The 15,160-nt window shown below is 34.4% G+C and overlaps 1 pseudogene; it reads left to right on the forward strand.

Annotated features, from left to right (window-relative positions):
- The first annotated feature begins 9,556 nt into the window (after window positions 1–9,556).
- LOC132236236 (U6 spliceosomal RNA) lies at window positions 9,557–9,640 on the forward strand (annotated as a pseudogene).
- The last annotated feature ends 5,520 nt before the right edge of the window (window positions 9,641–15,160 follow it).

The raw sequence follows: 15,160 nt of genomic DNA on the forward strand, positions 1-15,160 counted from the left end.
AAAATTGTGGAAACAATATTTTACCTAAATTTTTATATCATAGCATCCAGATATTTAATCAGTGATAGTATTCACTGTTAAACCAGATGATGAATTGTATAACTGTTTGTTTAATAGTGTTTATATTATAGTGATATTGGCAACCAAACTTTAATAAATATTACAAACTTTTAGTCAAATAAGTCAACAGTTCATCCTTATCTATCAAAGAGATATTAAATGTGGAACAAAAACTAACAACAATAGTAACATTTTAAGAATGTTTACAACCCACGTAGATTTAGTTATCAACTTCATATTACACAGGGCCATAGAAGTCAAGTGGATTTTCTCAGAGAAGAAACTCATTATCTGGGTTCTTATATTTTACATTTTCTTCTAGAATGTATACCTAAGCCAAAGAGATAAAAGCGAACCTTTTTAGCCTTTCTTCATCTTCACTTTACAGATTTCATTATTTAAAAAAATTATTATTTCTATGTAATTAATGAAGTGTTTGTGTTTTAATAATTATCATTTTAGTCTCTTGTTTCTAAATCTTTTTTTACTTCAAGAGCATATGCAAGGATTTCATTTAACAGTGTTTAGTCATATGAGATGCATATTGCATGAACTTCACAAAATATTAAACTCCAGCTATCCAATTTTTATATACCAAAGATGAACCCATCAACTATGTTAAATGGCAGTATTGTTTTATATGTAATGATTCGATAACAGTAAAAGTTAAGATATGCACAAAGAACAAATACAGAACAACCACAGAATATAATTTTTGGGATTTTAAACTATATTAGTTAGATTACATTCAATTGTTAGCTCTTGCTATCAAATAGTAAAGACATATTAAAGTAAGAAAGAAGTTGGAATAGACTGTGTGAAAGAAAATTTATGTGTTAAATCAGATTATCTTAAATATAATATATCACAACATAAATTTTTTTCAATGTAAATTGGTTCAATGTAAATATAAAAATGACAGAAATTCATAACATTCAGCCTGTGAAAACTGAGTAAGCAAGAAACATAAATTAAAGAAAAAATAAAATATCATCTCCCATGAGGAAGATTTCAGTATATGGACTGTGATAGAAAAAGCACTTTCTCAAATAATGCCATATAGTAATGACACCAAAAATGTGAGTGTTGCTTGAATTTGAGTTCTTGTCTCACCAAATTCGAAGAATGAAGTCACGGACTAAATCAATGAGAGCAAAGTTTATTGAAAGAAGCCAGTTGTGAAAAGGTGTAGCTGGGGCTCCGAGAGCAGCCCAGTGTCCGGAGCTTCCTTTCCATGTTACAGTTGGTTGTAGTTTAGTATCCAAGCTAATTAAAGTCTAATAATCCATGTGTGGAGGCCCACATGGTCATAAGCCATGAGGGCTCAGGGATGTGCTCCCCTGACACAGGAATGAACATCAGGAACCCACTGCATGTCAGGGAGAAGAGAGAGAGAGAGGGAAGAAGTGTGCACCTTTTAATTTAGGGGGTGGGTAGTCCCGCTAATTGGTCTTTTCAAAGAATTCTGCCTTAGCAATATCCTTTGGATTGGTTTATACACCTTACTGCCCTGTGATTGGTTATCTGCATGCTGCCTGTCTTAGCAATATCAATTCATTTTAAAGCTCATGCTTTTGTTGTGAGTGCCCTTCCCCCCCACCCCTTGGGGTGCCTTAGTAACTCCACCTAGTGGGATTCTCAGTTCTACTTCCATTCCTGTGGTCCCTCCCCTAAATACCTAGCTTTCTTCTGTCTCCTCAGTAATGTCTTTTAGCTATGACCAAAATTATTTTATTTTCTTAGAATCACAACTTTGTCTAAACAACACACTTTTATTTTCAACTGGCTTACCATCCTTTTCCTCTGACCTTTCATGCATACTTTCTTGTACCCATGTGATAATTCTATAAAGAGTAACATCAAAAACAGCAGTATTCAGCAGGTTCTCAAAAATTATACTATTAAGCAAATAACATGAAAAGACTAAACCGAGTCACTAACAATGCGGCACTGGAAGTCAGCCAATCTGCAGGCAGTAAACGGATGGTTATTAGTTCACTAGCTTGCTAGGCTGAAGATTTATGGGGAATAAATATAAATAAAAGCCCAAAGCATTCCTGTAAGACATTGTATTCAAGAGGTGAAATGGGGGTAACTACAGAGAGAGAAAGTGTAAGCACTTAGAATATATACTGAGTTATGACCTCTGGCAGTATGACCCTGCTAGAAACAGCTTGGCAGGAACAGTGGTAAGCAGGATCATCAAGATGTAAAAATAGAGAAAGGATAGCTCATGGTGAACAAAGACATTAAAAACAATCAAATGATTTAATAATCATAATTCAAAAATAATGCTAAAGAAAGAGGTGCTTTTCCTACCAAATGTACTTATTTTATGTACATTTTATGCATGGAGAGATTCACCTTATTTTGATCTTTTCTTTCTAACTGCTCAACAAATGCCCTTTAAATATATATATATATATATATATATATATATATATATATATATATTTGATTTTTTAAAATATATTTTATTGATTTTTTTACAGAGAGGAAGGGAGAGGGATAGACAGTCAGAAACATCAATCAGCTGCCTCCTGCACACTCCCTACTGGGTATGTGCCTGCAACCAAGGTACATGCCCTTGACCAGAATCGAACCTGGGACCCTTGAGTCTGCAGGCCGACGCTCTATCCATTGAGCCAAACTGGTTAGGGCTATAATTGATTTTTTTATAGAGAGGAAGGGAGAGGGATAGAGAGTTAGAAACATCGATGAGAGAGAAACATTGATCAGCTGTCTCCTGCACACCCCCTACTGGGGATGTGCCCACAATCAAGGTACATGCCCTTGACTGGAATTGAACCTGGGACCCGTCAGTCCACAGGCCGATGCTCTATCACTGAGCCAAACTGATTAGGGCAACAAATGCCCTTTTCAAAAAAAGTTCCTGCAACCAGAACTCTGAATATCTCTCTTGAGTTAAAAAAGGAAAGAAAAACCTAATTTGTTTCCACATATTTATTGATTCTTATCATCCCTCTTTGTAATATTTATAAAATACAGAATATATCTATATATAGAAATACATTTATACACATATATGTCTACAGTCAAAACATATAAACAGTCTCACCCAAATCCAAGGCCAGCAGCTTTAATTTATTGTGGCCTAGGTAGTTGGGTTAAGAAACAAATGCTAATTTGTCATGTGAGATTTGTATATCATGCTAAAATCATATAAAATTTTATACTTTGGTGAGTGAAAATCCCTGAATTTCACAGAATTTAAGCAGAAAAATAATTTGTAACTGATTGAATGTGCACAACCCAGGGCAGGGAGGGTGGGGGTGAGAGGGGGAGAAGGAGTGACTATTTCAGACATTTCCTAGGTTTTTTACTTAACTGGCAAAAAATATGATGCAATAAGCTTATTTTTAATGTTTTGTGTGTTTAATTGTCTGTTGAATGACTAGAACAAAATGTACAATCGGTTGTTGAAAACGTAGCTCGTGAGCCTGAGATTTGGAAACCATGATAGAGATGATGGTAAAAGCCATGAGCATAAAGTATGCCAAGCATTGAGAACAAAAGTAATATTGAACAAAGAATTGATCCCTGTGGAACATCTACAGGTAAAAATGGGGCAGAGAAAGGAGAAATATTCCCACAAAATAGAGAAGGTACAGGCACTGAATGGGAATAAACCAGGAGTGATAGGAAAATCATTAAAATACAATATCGATATTTTCGAAGGGCCTCCCCCAAGGAAAACATAAAGAAGACGAATATTTAGTTCAATTGGTGATTGGATGTTTTTAAAGTATATGTCAGCTTAATTAGTAGAAACCAAAGGAAAATATTTTTGCTTAATAAAAGTCACCAACCACAGTGAATTGGCATGCATTGCAATAGAAATTATCTAATCTGACCAAAGGAGAAAACAGACCAGAAAAACACAACAGCAACAACAAAGCAAGCAGAGTATCTTCTCAAACCCCATCAACATGAATATCAAACCTGTCTTATTACAGCAGGAAGAGCAGGACACCTTTGCTTTCCAACGACTTGTTAAATCTTCTCTACTTTCTCATAACGTAGGTAACGAGGGCCTTGATCATTTTTGCATTTTGCATAATATTTCACTGTCCCTCACTGTCACTGAAACGGTGGCATCATGCTAATTGTACCTTTTGGTCAGAAAGTGATGATTTACCGGAACAACTTAATAGGGAGATAAATTTGCAGAGATTCAGAGATCTGCCACATTGGTGAAGCTTAGAAGTCTAGTCGTCTTATGTGGCACATGAGAGCCTTCCCCCTGGCGAGAGGATGAAGGGTTTTATCTTGTGCTCCCTAACATAAGAAAGAGGCGCTCAGTCTTTGCAGCACCTCCTTGGGTTGTGGGGGCAGTATATACCATTCTTGGGAATAACTGTTTGGACCCACTTGAATCAGAAAGTAGCCAGTTTTTAGCAGTAGGTAATGCAAGAGAGGGCTCTGTAGAAATCAAGGTTATGTGTAAAACTGCACTGTTGCTTGGACCATGGGAGCCTACCAATCCAATGATATTAGAGATTTACTATAGATAAGATCATTATATTGATTATATCATACAGTCAAGTCAAAGATTCACAGTGTAGACCCCTGACAGCTTTTTTCTTGTTCTTATTTAGGCTTACTGGCAGTGTCCCATTCACATGTTATATAAAGTAATTCTGCTCATCTTTGTCATTGTAATAAGGGTGAGGATGAAATTTTCCTTTTCTTAAACTGTAGTTGACATTATAATTCCATAAGCCTAAGTTACCCAATCATGAAATAGGCAGCCATCATCATGCTTTATTTTGTATTCAAAGTAGCATTTTCAAAGCTTTCCTATTGACCATCATGTAATGAGAATTCTATAAACATAGATTTCATTTGGAAACTGGGTTAATAAGATTGCATATTCCATTCAGAGTTTAATTATTTGCCTGCCATTATGCCTTATTTCAAAGTACCAGATTCCTTGATCTCACCCAGCAGAAATGAGGCAGAAAGGATCCTCTTTATGAATCCCCTGATCATTGACACTGAGCTTAAAGGTAAGTTATCAAACTTCCCACTGCTCTGCTTCTGTCACTGAGTCAAAACTTGCATCTAAATAAGTGAGGTTAATGTAAATGTATGTTGTTTGATGTAAAAACTGATATCAGTAAGAGATAAGTAAGTACTAATACAGTGCAGTCAAGACTATTTCACAGAATACAAATGGTCTGAAAATATTTAACATACCAATGCTTCTCTAAAATGTCAGAGTTAATGGAATTTGAATTACAGGTATAATAGATACATTTTGTAATGAATAAATGACTATAAAGAAGGCATTACAATTTTTTTTGAAAAATTAATCCATCACCCTGATTTGGTTCAGTGGATAGAGCGTTGGCCTGTGCACTGAAGGGTCCCAGGTTCAATTCGGGTCAAGGGCATGTACCTGGGTTGCAGACAAATCCCCAGTAGGGGGTTTGCAGGAGGCAGCTGATCGATGTTTCTCTCTCATCGATCTCCCTATCCCTCTCTATCCCTCTCCCTTCGTCTCTGTAAAAAAAATCAATAAAATATATTAAAAAAGAAAAATTAATCCATGATTTATTTCTACTGGTATTTATTAAGTGTCTATTATGGGGTAGACTCAGTGAGAGGATATCATGGATAAGAAAATGGTACTTCTCCTAAAGTTATTTATAGGTAAGTTAAACCTATGTCATGTTTTTCCAGGAAACTACATATTATGTCTGCTATAGAATCTAATTTATTAAGAAGACTGCTTTCATTCTCAAATGTATCATCTGTATGATTAATTAGATAATTATCCTGTTTGTAAACTATTGGTAAATTAATATAAAGAAATTTTGGATCAAATTCATGTCACTAAAGTAGATAATTTTTAAGAAATTTAGTTATATCTTTAGTTGCTTTTATAGTTTGAATCTTATCCTACCTGCATCAATTGCAGCAACCTCTTTTAAACCACAATGAAAGCTGAATAAATATCTGATTATCAAGAGAATCAATCCAATACCACAGAACTCAGTAAATTAATTTCATTCAGTGGCATTAAATCCAGTTTGGAGAAAACTGTAAAGAGGATTACAACAACATATTGTAAATTGACTGAAAATAAACTTGTAGTCTCCTCATGGGAAAGATATGATATTTGCTCCTACAAATGAATATTCAAGATGTTCCATTTCCTTGTTTTTAGATAAAACCTAGATATCGGATATTTGTGATTAACACTTTGTGGATGTGGAATATATATATTTTTTAAAATTTAAATTTACTAAATAAATGATCTTTTGAAAATAGCAAGATCAAACTCCTGAGATGCAACTCTGAATGTAAATTGAATTCAATAATGAAGTAAAACTGGATTGGATTCAGAATAATTAAGAAAAGTTTGATTACAAATCCAAATAAATGATTAAATACTATCTCCTGTAAGATTCACTGTGAATTGGCTTTTAAAGCTTCAGGTATGACACCTGTCACCTCCACACAAATCTCATTGCTCCAAATTATTTACATGACTTCTCCTGATTTGAAATACCAGAGATCTATAGTCCTCTTTCTGGCGGATCACCACAAATCACAATGATTAATTCTGAGGTAATCGGGTGGGGATGGAAGTAGAATATTTCTGGAGAGCCCGTGAGAACTAGGCTGCAAACATTGACCTTGATCGGGTGCAGGTGGACAGCCCTTCCGAGGGAGGAGCAGCGTATTTGGTGTCCATCTGGCAGACAGGACAACACAGGCTGTCCCAGAGAGAGGTAACTGACAGGAGTATTTTGGTTCACTAGAAAAGCCTTTTAAACAAGAGCTATAGCCTCAAAACAACTGCCCAATCAGAGAATGAGTCTTTTGGGTAATAATTAAAATAGTATCTCTAAAATACTCAAATATTAACACAATGACCATATCGCAAACCCTAGTTTCAGTTGAACTGCTACTCTTACCGATCGATGTATGCAGGAGTGGGCAAACTTTTTGACTCGAGGGCCACAATGGGTTCTTAAACTGGACCGGAGGGCCGGAGCAAAAGCATGGATGGAGTGTTTGTGTGAACTAATATAAATTCCAAGTAAACATCATTACATAAAAGGGTACGGTCTTTTTTTTTTTTTTTTTTTTTTTTTTTTTTAGTTTTATTCATTTCAAATGGGCCGGATCCGGCCGCGGGCAGTAGTTTGCCCACGGCTGTATCAGTGTCAAAGTGTTTTACATGAGACAGTGGGGCATTTGGGAAAGTACACACGCTGGGGAGTGATACAGATTTGAGCTAAAATCTTAACCCAAAATAGCGCCTGATGACTATGGCCTAAACGTTAAACTTCGTGAATCTCAATTTCATGTATAAAATAGAGATAACATATTTTTGTAAATTATGCATAGATTTTAATACATAACTTATCACTTCTGTCACTTAAGTTTTCCAGTATTATATACATTTAAAACGATTAAAAATCCCCTAAGAAAGAAAATACTTGGTTTCTTCTGTATTGTTTCAACTAAAATAACTTTTTTTTTGCCACTTAATTGCTTCAAAAATGCTCATACAAATTTAAATTCTATAGATTTTCTCATTGAAATAGTGACTACATTAAGGAAACATGGTTGCAAACTTTAGGCAAATTAATAGGGGCTTTGTGCTTAATATTTACAATGTAAGTTAACCATAATACTTTGTTTTTAATTTGACATAAATTGAAACTGAGGTGCCATCTTTCTCAAATAATTTTTTCCTTGTAATCATTTACTTAGTAGTGATAGATGAAGCATTTGCTTATATTGAATATCATGCTATACATCTATTTTAATAAATTTTAGCCTTCAACTTAATTGATAGTTTCAAACAGAGAGATAGATTTATTCCCACAATGAATAAAACTGCTTAACATTTGCAGCCTGTATAAATTATGTTAACATTTCCATTGGCTTTTCATTTTCAGCCTAATATACTGCTAATTTTAAAAGAAATCAATCAAACAATATATAATATATCATGAGAAGACATTTTCTATATAAGGGGAATAAAATATTTTTCTATAATACTTTAAAGCTATGTGTTAAATGGTTTTGCCAGGAGCCTTCACTGAACCAAGAGGCTTTTGACTTGTCTGATGAATATCTCAGTGAGCTCCCTTTATCATTTTTATTTTAGACTATTTGTCTTCACCTGGCACTCCACCTGTACAAGTGAGATGTCTCTATTGTAAGAACTTATCATATAGTTTCAGAAAATTTGTCTCCTAATTAAAAACATGACTGACTAATCCATATGGTATGTTATAGATAGTAAAATACAAAGAAAGGGATGATCAAATATTGATTTCTGGTATAAGTGAAAACCCTTGGTTAACTATCCTAGTCTCCGGTACACCTCATGAGATCTGGTACTCACATAAGGAAATACTACAGTTCAAAACTTATGTAATATAATTGTGTCTGTTTTAATATTTTGTTTTATCATTAAATCATGTGAGTTAGTTTTTTCTGTATTAATAAAAATTTGTTTCCAAAAATTTAATTTATTTTAATTATATGAAAACAGTTATTGAATACTTTCTTAAATAGATTAGTAGCAGCAAATTGAGGTAAAGTTTAATAAATAAAACTTGTAATCACTTATAATTTATCACAATATTTGATCTGTATGATATGATATAATGCCCTACAGACTTTTATTAATTTTAAGTGAAATGACATGACTTGATTGTTTTTATAAGACTGTGTTTTTTCCTGAAAACTAAATAAATACTTAATAATTAAGTATTTATTTGCTTTACTTTTATTTTAAGGTGAGTTTACAATAAATAAAAACAAACAAACAGGGAAATAACAGAGTGATGCTTTAAACCTGTTAATACTAACACTATAAAATTAAGATACTGTGCTCGCTTTGGCAGCATATATACTAAAATTGGAATTGAAGAAGGAATTTTGGGGGAATATAGGCAGGCTTAGGGATTTTTTAGAATTGGGATCCATGGAAAAGCATGGGGCTGCAGACTGGGAGAAGGTACATTTCCATAACACAAGGAAGACAGGTGCAGTTACATCTCCATAAGATAAGGGAGCAGCAACAGTTGCATCTACATAAGACAAGGGAACTGGAAGTAGCCAGGAAAGGTCTATATTTACAAAATAAAGAGAAGGAAGCCCTTCATTCAGATGGAAAAGAAGAAAGCCCAGAGGAATGGAAGGACTATGAGGAAGGAGGGCCTTAGGAATCACTATAGTAACCAATTCGAAGGGGAATATTGACCAATCAGAGGGGATATCAGGACACAGGAACTGCAGCCTTTATAAAACATGGGGAAAAGGAACTCTGTGGGACTCTTCCCCCTCCCTACATGGGAGCCAGTTCTGTGGGACTCTTTCCCTCTCCCCATGTGGGAGTCTGTACTTTTTCTTCAATAAAACTCCACCTTTGCTATACCACTTTCTGTCCATGGATTCATTCTTCAATTCCGGCAGACAAAGAATCCAGGTGCCAGTCCAAAAATTCGGTATCAGAATGATACAGAGAAGATTAGCATGGCCCCTGCACAAGGATGACACGCAAATTCGTGAAGGGTTCCATATTTTTGTATCAAGCTATACTACAAAGCCACTGTTCTCAAAACTGCCTGGTACTGGCACAAGAACAGACATGTAGATCAATGGAACAGAACAGAGAACCCAGAAATTGACACAAGCCATTATGCTCAATTAATATTTGACGAAGGAGGCAAGAGCATACAATGGAGTCAAGACAATCTCTTCAATAAATGGTGTTGGAAAAATTGGACAGATACTTGCAAAAAAAAAAAAGGAACTAGACCACCAACTTACACCATACACTAAAATAAACTCAAAATGGATAAAGGACTTGAACGTAAGATGGGAAACCATAAAAATCTTAGAAGAAGCCATAGGCACCAAAATGGCAGACCTTTGTTGTAGCAATATCTTTACTGATACAACTCCTAGGTCAATAGAAACTAAGGAGAAAATAAACAAATGGGACTACATCAAAATAAAAAGCTTCTGCACAGCAAAAGAAACCATCAACAAAACAACAAGAAAGCCCACTGCATGGGAGAACATATTTGCCAATGTTATCTCCAATAAGGGTTTAATCTCCAACATTTACAGGGAACTCATACAACTTAACACAATCCAATCAAAAAATGGGCAAAGGACCTAAATAGACACTTTTCGAAAGAAGACATAAAGAAGGCCAATAGACATATGAAAACATGCTCAAAGTCACTAATCATCTGAGAGATGCAAATCAAAGCAATATGAGGTACCATCTCACATCTGCCAGAATGGCTATCATCAACAAATCAACAAACGACAAGTGCTGGGGAGGATATGGAGAGAAAGGAACTCTGGTGCACAGCTGGTGGGAATGCAGACTGGTGCAGCCACTGTGGAGAACAGTATGGTATTTTCTCAAAAAATTAAAAATGGAACTCCCATTTGACCCAGTAATGCCACTTCTAGGAATATATCCCAAGAAAACAGAAACACCAATCAGCAAGGATATATGCACCCCTATGTTCATAGAAGCACAATTTATCATAACTAGGATTTGGAAACAGCCTAAGTGCCCATCAGCAGATGAGTTATTAAAAAACTGTGGTACATCTACACAATGGAATACGACACAGCTGTAAAAAAAGAAGGAATTCTTACCATTTGCAACAGCATGAATGGAACTGGAGAGCATTATGCTAAGTGAAATAAGCCAATCAATGAAAGGTAAATACCACATGATCTCATTCATTTGTGGAATATAAAGAATATTATAGACTGATGAACAAAAATAGATACAACAGAGGCAAAGAAGCATCAAACAGACTGTCAAACTACAGCATGAAGGGGGGGGGGGGGGGGTAAGAGATCAACCGAAGGACTTGCATGCATGCATATAGCAAGCAAAACCACTGGACGCAAGACACAGTTGGGGGTGGGGGGGCATGTGCCGAGGGGTAGGGGAGGCTGGGTGGAGGTCAATGAGGAAAAAAAGGAGACATATGTACTACTGTTTGTAATACTTTAAACAATAAGGTGAAATTTAAAAAAATATTTTCCATATTAAAAAAAACAGAAAAGAAAATTAAGATACATTTTAATAAAATTAAATTTACACAAAAACATTATGGAAAAGAATGGGTCAAAAATTACCACCCACTAGAAGACAGCAAATTAACATAAGATCTAAACACGAGTTGTAATGTTAAGTGTTTTAAACAGAATCCAAGACATCCAAGTTATTTATTTATTACATGTGATGCAATAAAATTATTTATTTTTAAATGCTCTGAACAAATATTGAATACCCTGTGAACTTGGTCATCATAATTTAAATATGAAACCAGTATGCATGGTTGAGTTTTATTTTTATATTTTTTGATTCTAGACATAATCAGCTATATAGGTGCAGGTATGGGGTAGTCAGAAAGTTTAATCCAAGATTGGGATTTTTGCCAGCTGTCTACAGTGAAGCAAGAAAGTGACAAACATGTTGATATTAATTGTGAAGCAATTCTTTAAATGTTGGAGCCTGGGATTTAAGGTGGGTCATTAGAGAAGTGAAAACCTGACAGGGATGATGCTCAATACAAAGATGTGATACTTGATGCACTGTAATAATTTATTACAAAAAGTATTGTTAATAACCACCCATACATATATTGCTCTTCTCAATCAGAACATTAAAAAAGGTAGAGTGGGGATTCCTTGTGTAAGTTTTGTGATGTAACACAGATAACAGTTTGTATCATGCTGGGGGTAATTATTTCTATGTTGTTTTCTAGACTGTAAGTAAATTATATAATATATATATATATATATATATATATATATATATATATATATATATATATATAATTTGCCAATTATATACTCAGGAGGATTTCCTTGGTTCCACTAGCTTTGAAGAAATTTTAACCATCAGTTACCTATTAATAAGGAATGTCTCATTCCATTTAGGTTATCTTAACATCTATAACTATCTCTAATATAAATTGTGCTTCTTGAATAGGTTGGCACACTATTCTGCCTAATTAAAATCCTGATTATTATAGCAGTGGGTGGGATGTTATAATTTGTTTTCCTTTGAATGAAAAATAATAAGGCCTGTTCTGTGTTGGCACTGGATATCTTACACATTGCACAGAATCATTGTTGCTACATAATTTTGTTTTGCTTTGTTTTGTTTTGAACAAAACAGTCAACATTCCTGTCAGTCTGGAGTTGCCTTTGAAGTTCATCTTTTCACTCTACCTTAGTGATAGCAATAACAGTTGGTAAGAAAGAATTTTTCCCATGAACACAAAAATCAAAAATCAGTAGACACAATCAGAATGAACTGTAATTTTTCTAGTCAATACTTTTAATAATCTATAAACCTGAGATTATATGACATGATGAAACCTACATGAAATTTTTTCTCTCACTCATCCATTTTTTTTCTGTAGCTTCTTACAAAGATACTTTAATTTACACACGACCAAACTATGTTATGTGCAGATAGTTTACTGCGCATAACCAAGTACCTAGTGATAGGACAATTTTTGTCCAATAGACTAATGGAGCTGGGAATGGATTACTTTTATTTCATGATAAAATGTCTTCCAAGTCAATTATCTTTCTTATATCTAGATCTAAAAGAGGTTCTAGGTCTAAAAGAAAAACACACTTGCTAGAAAATGAAGCACATCTATTCTCACCTATGGACAAACGGGATGCTAGTGAGCATTCAAACCCAGATTAAATGTGAACTCAAACAGCATCACTGAGGATTTATAATGGAGCGTGAATACTGTCACTGTGATTAGTTAGTTGTGTGACAGTGAAGGGTAGGGTTTCACACAGCTTATACTTTAATAAATATACTTTTTGTTAAGCAGACTTATGATTGAATTATTTCTCTTCTGTTTTATCAGTTTTGATGTGTGTTAAATGAGGTTAAAAATACCTACTTCCATCATTGAAGTTGTATTAATGAAATTAAGTAAAGTGTAAAAATGCCTACTTTACTCACCAATCATGGTTACTTTTTTTAATTGAAGTCCAGAAACCTTTGACAAATGAATTGTTAAGTTTTTGGAATGAAAATGTTTCGCTCAAATATTTTATATAAATATTTATAATAATTTTTAAATGAGAAAGGATACAATTATATTGTCCTGCTAGCCACCAGATTGTCCACAAGTGTTTATATGACAACACATCTGTAAATCTCTCAAGTAAAACTACAGAAACTATAGCATGTGGAAAGCTTGTGGTAATTTCATATTAATAAAACTAATGGTACATTTATCCTATTTTAAACAACTTTTACATATGATTAAAATAACTATTTCAAAGCCCTAAAGTTTCAAATTCAATCCATTTTGTTCATGCCCAGAAGGCATTCATGGTTCACCTGGGATTTGATGAAAGCTGTCTTTGTGCATAAACTATTTCATTTTTCCCAACAACAAAACCTTGAGAGGAACAAACAACTCTAGGGTGTGAAAACTTGCTATCCCAACCCTTTGCAAAGGCAGGCCTATTCATTTTTGGCTGTTCAATTTGTTGCCAGAGTTTTCAATCAGTACTTTTCTGTGCTATTTTCTGGGAATTTTACGAGTCTATAGTGGTATTTTGTCTTCATCACATGGGTCAAGATGATTTAAACTTTTGTTTTATTTTTTCTTGTGTTACCTGAGATAATTAACTTTTCCAAAAAATTACAATAGTAAGGGCATGAATGAAAAGACACAATAACTGGTTTTGAACAACCAAAGAAAATGGTTAGGTTCCCGTGAATGAGAATGGAAATCTTTATAACTTAATGGAAGCTTTTGTTTGTTTGTTTTGTTTCTAAATATATTTTAATTTATTTCAGAGAGGAAGGGTGAGGGAGAGAGAGATAGAAGCATCAATGATGAGAGAGAATCATTGACAGGCGGTATCCCGCATGCCCCCCACTGGGGATGAAGCCCACAACCCAGGAATGTGCCCTTGACCAGAATCAAACCCAGGACCCTTCAGTCCACCCCTCTGTCCATTGAGCCAAACCAGCTAGGGCATCAACAGAAGTGTTTTAATATTTGAGGTTCATGGTTTATTTTTGACATTGAACTATTTTATGAAAATACATTCACATGTTTGAGTCATCCAGTGAAATTCTCACTGGTCTCCCTGTGTTCCAGCAATCCCATAATCCTCATGGATAACTGTCATTCCAGAGTATCTTAGTGAAAATTCTTCCACTTGTGAATGTATTCCTATCCTCCACTGTTTATGCACAAAACATATATACTCCTCTGCTCTGTGCTTTCTCACTTAATATATATTTAGAGTCTGTTTCCATATAAGTGCACAGAGAGCTTACTCATGGATGACAGCAGCACATTCTAGTATTGTATTTGATTTCAACATTATCTTACTGAAAGACTCTTAGGTTATTTTATTTAATTATTGTTTTGCTGTTACAAACAGTGCTGCAATTAATGACCTTAATGAGAAAAATATATACATAATATTTCTCAGTTGAGTCAGAGTGAATCCATTTGTAATTTTACTATTAAAATTGTAATTTTAATGAAACTAATTCATCCTCCTTACAGATGTAATGGTTTGCACTCCCACGGCATTATGAGAAGAGGCCTGTTTCTAGCAGCTTCATTAACAGAGCACATTGTCATTTACGTATCAGGTCAAGATGGAGTGGAAACCAGACGTACTTTCAGAAGAAAGGTCCTATTCTGGTTTTCCAATGGTTAGTGTTAGCATGTCCTGTAGCTTTCAATCCTCTTTCTTTTAAACTGTAAGAGTCTTTCTATTTACATCTATATTCTTGTAAGAATACAGTGCATTTTGTTTGAAATCTCCAGTTTGTAACTATCGACAAAATAAGTATTACAAGTGGAGAGGAATTAGCGGTGATAGATTTATCAGTGAGATGCTGTTTATATTTGTTATATCTCGCAGAATAATGTGTGATATGTATACTGTCATAGAGTAAATAGAACTGTGATTTATGGTTCACCATTTCCATAACAATTTTAATATGCTATCTTCTATCCTGCTTTGGCACATTTTGAAGCAAATTAATTCTATTTTTCTT

The sequence above is a fragment of the Myotis daubentonii genome, chromosome 5 (genome assembly GCF_963259705.1).
Source record: "Myotis daubentonii chromosome 5, mMyoDau2.1, whole genome shotgun sequence".
Classification (NCBI taxonomy): Eukaryota; Metazoa; Chordata; class Mammalia; order Chiroptera; family Vespertilionidae; genus Myotis; species Myotis daubentonii.